We start from the raw sequence: 7,171 nt of genomic DNA, 5'->3' as shown, positions 1-7,171 counted from the left end.
GCACAGAGTGCAAGGGGACAGGTGCTCTGCCTCCTGTGATGAGCTGAAGTTGATGACTCCTAGTTTGCTCATCTGTGCAGCAAAGAAATCAGTCAGTTGAGGTAACACACTGACATGCATTTTGCCCCAAAGCCTCTCCAGCTAGAGCTGTGAGAATGGCTTTTGTTCTGCCACAATGGAGAGGAGATTTCTCATGTATATTTTAAACCGCGTGCTGAAAGCAAGGACTGATCTTCATTGCTAAATCCAGAGAAATTCTATTGAACTCAGTGAAAATTGCATCTGAAATCTCTCAGTGATAACAGGATCAGGTCTTGCAAGCTCTCTTTTATGCCTGTAGGGTTAATTGCCATTAGCAAATTAATTTTCATTTGCTTCTGTCTAAATGAGCCAAGAGAATCCAGCCATCGTTACAAATAAGCATACTAACACTGGTAGCATTGTCCTTTCCTGTCTACTGCTTCCCTCCTGTCCTGACTTGATTTGGACACAAGTGACATCAGTCGCTTCCGGAGTGATTGTGGCCAGGGTAAGTGGATGTGGCAGAGAAAGGAAATTGCAGGAGGACCTGACCCAGCAGAGAAGCAGGGAGACACTGCCACAAATCAGTCCAGGAGAGGACTGTGCACATCTGCAAATCTAAGGGAAGAAAGGATGTGATTTTATGGCATGACTTGTAATGCAAGAGACTGTAAATTCATCTATAATCCGGAGTGGACTAAAAATTTCAGCAGACTGTTGACGGAGAATGTGTCCACTTACCTCATGCTCTTACCTCACATATAACTACAGAACATCTGATGGCTCCTGGGTATGAATAAAATTGGCAGGTGCTCTTGTGTTGTCGTTGTCTGCCTCATCATTATAGCTACAGTTCCATCCCATCCTTAATTTTGGTAACTGAGCAGGTACAAATTCTTGCATCTGCAAGGATTTGCACACACAAAATTGTATTTTAAATTTGGAGTCCACTTTTCACCCTCTGCTTTCACAGGAGAGCGCATAGTTGCTGACTATGTTTCCTTCTGGGGTGGAGGACCCTCAAGTCAGCAGATAAACAACTTTGAAACTTCTTTACTCTGGCAGGCTCACACAGATCTGCTTGAGGAAGCCACGCTGCAGTGGAATGTCCCAACACAATGTAGACTTGTTAGAAAAGGCAACCTGATGTAGTTAGAGAAACCTGCCAACAAGAAAATGTGATTTAACTTACCCCTGACATCTTCATTGTAGGGGGCTATATGGAGAGAACTGGTGACAGCTACCCAAATTTTACAGTAAATCATGCTGGTATTATGGAGACAGACAGACAACTGACTGGCTGACCAAACTTTTGTCTTCAATACATGGTCATCAGTGTCAACTCCCCAACATGCTGTGAGGCACAGTTTTGATTACAGCTTTCCTGCTGGAAATTGAGTAAATATACTTAAAACAAAGCAAACTAAAAAGTCACAGTCCATTAACAATAACTGAGAAAGGAAGAACATGATAGATCAAGGAGTCAGGAGCTAAATTACCTGTGGAGAGCATAGATAGATAGAGATACACAGACCAGACAGTACCATAGTCACCAGTCACTGTGTATTACAGCCAAAATGTTGGTCAGCCAGCCACCTATCCACCTCTGTAACACCTCTGCATCATGGATCTGTCCGTCTCTGCTTGCCTGTTACACACAATGCAGTGGGTATCAGTAACTCAATAAATTTTGCTTATAATACACCTGGGCTGGCCTGGCTGAAGGCATGATTTGTTGTAGTTTTATCCATAACATTTTGCAAACTGTTCTTGTGTGTCTGTTTTACTCTTCCATGAGCAGCTGTTAGACTCTTTCTTCTGCAAACTTAAAGTCTTTATTTTCTTCTCCTCTAGCAGCATGTTGTTTACATGCCCTGATTGGAGTAATCAAAGGAACTTGAGAGATGGCTGGTTCATTCAGTTTGATTTTCTGCATAAAGGTAGGCACTTCCTTTATACCTCAGAGTAATGTTATATAGGCTTCACCAAATCTCCTTTTTCCCACAAAATGAAGAAGCCAGTTTTGCCCAGCTCAAGGTGACATTCTAAGTCAGATTGTAGCTGTCTATACATCAGTGGCAAATGCAAACATATGCACTGAATTGCTATCACCCTGGTCTCATGGCCACTGTCTAGTTTCATCCAGCTGCTTCATCTACTTCAGTTCAGAGCTCTGTGGATCTGTGAGGAACTCTTTTTATTTCCTGCATACATAGGGTCTAGCTGCCATACATTAATCTAATACAAACCATAAAAACACAGTACAATTTACAGCTAAGCTGCTGAGGTATCTAAACCTGTTCCAGTGGATTTCCTGATGTTGAAGCTGATGTTTTAGCAGAGCTTTTGTTATAGCTGTATAAAAGCATCTCTGCGCTGTGACAAAGACAATTCTAAGTCTGAGACAGTTTCCCTGCCATGCCCTTGTTTCAGCATACAGCCACTTGAAAAGTACACAGTGGAAAGAGGGAATGTGTTGGTGACCTCTGGCCACACAACATAATGCCCACATTAGGACATGTCGTTGTGCACATCTAGTTTCATAATGCAGATGGGCAAGCAAGCCTAGCATGTTTCATCAAACATGCATGCATACTGTTGTTTTAGTCACAAGTGGGCCAAGATGAAACCATGGGTACCTTCCAAGGTCCCTTGTAAGCAGTAGCATTCCTCCTTGGCAAATAGATTGGGAAGCAGTCAGGTGGACATCTTTCCTCATGGTTTTCTCAGGTGAAAGGAGGCAATTTCTCATCTCTGGGATGCCTTCTGGAATATATCAGCTAGCCATTGCTCTGTAGTTACTCCTAATGCACTTTCAGGACTCCTGTCCCACTTTGGATTTCCTCTAAGCTGCACATAGTCACACAATGAAAGAGAGTGAATGAATGCTGTAGGAAGGTCTATTGGGCCCCTAAATTTATGAAATTCAGGCTGGTGAGTGGGCTGGGATGCTGACCTGGATCAGAATTGAAATCTTGGCACTTAGCTACATCTCTAGGAGCTAGCAGCTAGGACTGAGAGATTAAATTATTTGCTATTTCTCAGGCAACAGCTCCCAGCCTCCAGTGTGCATTGTCCTGTACCAGAGAGTTTTGTGAGGTTCTGCATCCATTTGTTCCTGTTTATTTTCTGTCATCTAGTCTGTGTGCAGGACACAGACAGCACAGTGGACCAGTTTCTCGTGGCTTTCTCCTACTCTGACCATGTATGCCGAAACAAGTCTTTGGAAATATCTCCTCCATGGGCACCTCCACCCTTCCCCATCTGCAACATAAACACCTACCTAGGCTTCTCAGCTTTAGAGCAGAGCACAATAGAGGAAAAGGGCACACAGAGGTATTGTTAGACACCTTGTTCTTCCCTACACTCCTGGCCTGAATACTGGCTAAAGCAACAGAAAACTAGGCTATGAGAGGGACGAAATCGCACTGGAGAGGAGGTGTATACAACCATATGCAGGCAAGGCATATGGACAAGGTGTCAGGCTTGGTGTCTTGCATGAGTGCGATAGGAAATTTCCTTCTTAGTTTGCAACTTCTCTCCTACCCTTACTGCTAGCGTTGCCTGCTGCCTTACTGTGTTTCACTGGTGGACAAAGTTATCCCTTCCCCTCCAAACCACATCATATGACTTGAGCTGTGACTGGAGGAGGACAGGCATGGGCCAATCCACTGCAAACCTGCACGGGGTCTGTGCCAGGCAGTGGAAGGCTTTCCTGTGCTAGTGCCCCATGTTGTCAGCTGAGGACTTCATCTAACAAGGGATTCTTTATGTTCTAATGCCAGGAAGTAATGTAGAAAAACACAATGAAAATGAATACTTCTCTGAGATATGTTGTGCAAGCCAACCTGGGGAGGACAACACTGTAATCTTTTTGGTATTATTGTAATATATTGCCCATAAGGAATAACAAATATCAACTTCAAATTAACTGTGATACACACACTGAAAGCTAAGTGGAGTGAATGAGGAGAGACCAGAGATAAAACAGACTGCTCTCCAGATATTATTCTGAAAATTAAAGTGAGTGGATGGAAGATATACATCACAAAAATAATCTATTATGCTCAGTGTACTAGAGCAGAACTTTCACCCTTTTAAACTCTCATTAAAATGCAGCCATTTTTGTTTCAAAGGATTAATAAGTTGGCTCTAAAGAGAGAAGAAAAATGTGATTCATGGTGTGCTTGGAATTAGATATTGTTAATTGAAAATAACCTTAGGCACTCACACAGTGCTTTTTCAGCTCAAAATATTGAAACTAGTTTTTTTTGTGGATGAAATTCATTCATGTAAAGGGGTTGCTGAAAGACATGTGTGCAGCAAAAAATTTCACCAAAAAGTACTGTGGGAGATCTTGTATGCTTACACTGTGCACTAAGGCAAACATCAGCTTTGGGCAGAAGGCTTTTGAAAATGTGGGGACTCACTGTCACATAGGAATAAAACACCTGTCCATAAAAATAGCAGGAAATGATTTATGATGGTTTGGCTACAGCTGAATGGATATTTGTACAGCTAGCTAAAACAAGCCCCTTGGAAACTCTGGAAAAAAACAGACTGGTGCAGTCTGAGTTCTGTCACTCCGAACACAGAAAAAATATCATTGTGAAATGAGGACTTTGTAGCCATGTGCAAACTCCTAATCAAAATGAATGTAGAGAAGAAATTACTAGTGGTATTTGTTGGCCACTGCAAACTTTCTGATGCTCTGAATCCTCCAGTTTAGCAGGGGGGTTCAGAGCATCACAAAGTCCACTGTGGCCAACAGCCACAACAAGGTTCTCCAAAGGACTTCCAAAAGAGCTCAAAGGTAGGCAGACTGTTAAGGGACTTGATGAATTAGTGTCAGCAGCACTCAACTCACCTGGATAGCAAACAATGCGTCTGCTTGGCAAGTGGGGAAACAGGCACACACAGTGTGGTGGCTTGCCTAAGGTCACAGAACAATTTAGTCTAGAGTAAAATGAAAACCCCTCATGTCGTGCCCTTTCCCCCACCCTCCCCGTGTCAAATGAAGAAGGAGCACCATTCATGAGTTATGGTAATTTCACAAAGCATCAAGCAAAAGCCATTAAAATTAATAAAAACAGAAACAGCTAATTCAGAGAGTGCTCTGTTCTTCTTTGGTCTCTGGAGTATTACAACGACATTTTGTAGTGGTCCTGTGAGGATTTATGGTTTACTTGCTTGTACAGTACTTGCATTGACGTGTTGGAGTGAAGATTTAGTTTTGTGAGCCATTTTTTTCTGAACTCATTGCGACCTACTTTAAGTTTGCTGCTAAGTGGCTGGGACTTAGAGTGGCTGGGACAGTGATGTAATCAAAATCACACTTTGGTACATGGAGGCAAAATAGGTCATGGGTATCAATGCTAGGCCAGGAAATTTTGCAATGTGCCACCAGATGAAATAAATCACTCTGAAGTAAAAATGAAGAGGGCACCATGCACTGAAAGGAAGGATCGGTTTGAAGTGGAGAGAGCAGGATGACATTTTTCATGTGGCTAATTGATGCAGTAATTCCAGCAGGAAGTCTTGTTACTGGTGAGTGTATCCAACACCTCCAAACCCTCCCCGGGAAGCAAAGGTGGCGAACATCTTTGATAAGCCATTTTCTGCGGGCTTCCATTCTTCGCTAAGGCAAGGGATAGCTTCTCACAGCCCTCCTAGACTCTATTGACCTTCTTGTACCATCAGCTGGGATCTGCCATCTACAGCTCCTGGAAATAGGAACAGCTGCCTTTCACACTGTGTCTGGGAGGCAGATAATGAGATAGGGAAAGATACAGGTACAAGAATCAGTGAAGACAACTAAATCCAAAGTGCTGTATTTTGTATCCAACTTTAGCTCTGGCTTCTCCAAGGAAGAGCTAGCTATAAGCTGCATGTAAAAGGCCAGTGATACTAGAACACTTGGCTCTGAAGAGATCTGGGAATGAGAAATGCCACACAGTAGAAGCTATTACTGTTGTCATTTTGCTGTGGGCAGTTTTCTCTCGGCCTCAAAGAGTGCTGGAGGAAAAGCATGGAGCAGAGGAGGCTGGAGGAAAAACCATCAGGATGGGCAGAGAGGGCACTGCCTGGAGTGGCCTTATGATAGGGCTATGGACAAGTGTCTCGTACCAGAAACCTAGGCAAGTCAGTAAAAAAGCTCTTATTGTTCTCAGCAAGGTCAGGATTTCACAGAGGCCTGACCCTCAGCTTTATGTAGTCCAAAGTATAGGTCACAGCCTCACAAGGGGAGCTCCAACAAAGCATGGCACAGGAGTGATTTTTGCCTTTAAGCTCTTTGATATGTCACCATGGCTTTTATGACCCATTCTTCTCTCATTTGTGTGACCTCTTCCCAAAGCTCCACAGTGAGTTCCCTGCAGAGGTCATTAGTACCTCTCCTGGGGCAGCAAACGCGGAGACAAGGGGCAAAGAAACATTTGGGTTTCACAGGAGCTCAGCACAACATTCTAGAAACATTGTCTCTGCTTCCTGGAGAAGATATAGGTAGGCACAGAGCTGAGTTCGTCCTCAGATGGCTTTCTAAGCACGTGACGGGAAAAACACCGGTGGTGTTTCAATTAGCACTCTGCAGCTCTCCAGACATGCCACGGTTCTCAGAGCTCCGAGTTCACTACAACACTGAGCCTTCATGTGTTAATGGAGTGGGACCTGCTGCTGAGAGCAATGCCTCCACAAAGCACACGTTCCCTGCCGGTCCAGAGGGAAAAAAGCAGCAAAATCACTGAACTTGTTTGGTTCTAGCAGAAGGTGGAGTTTAACATCCTGTTATAAAAATCACAAACAGGGAGCCTAATCCTTGGCCCTCACTGTCTCCTGAAATGAAGTAAATTTCCCACAGAAATTAAAGGAAATTTTATCTGAATAAACCTCCAGAATTTACTGGCTTTACTTTGCTTAAGTAACCAAGGAGAATTTAAACTCATCATTTATTTTCCTGTGGAAAAATCCCATGAACTGTAATAGAGGAGACCCTGAAAGGCTTTTATCTTAATTACTGCAGAAAATTACAGAGAATTAGATCCTTTCTAATGGTTTTCGGAATCTTCCTTTGGGATTTGATAGTAGGAATATAATTTGCTATTGAATTGTATAGACTAGTGGAAAAACAATGCCTATAGAAAAGTGTTCACTA

The sequence above is a fragment of the Buteo buteo genome, chromosome 7 (assembly GCF_964188355.1).
Source record: "Buteo buteo chromosome 7, bButBut1.hap1.1, whole genome shotgun sequence".
Taxonomy (NCBI): domain Eukaryota; kingdom Metazoa; phylum Chordata; class Aves; order Accipitriformes; family Accipitridae; genus Buteo; species Buteo buteo.
The sequence above is the reverse complement of the archived record's forward strand: the minus strand, read 5'-3'. Positions refer to the sequence as shown.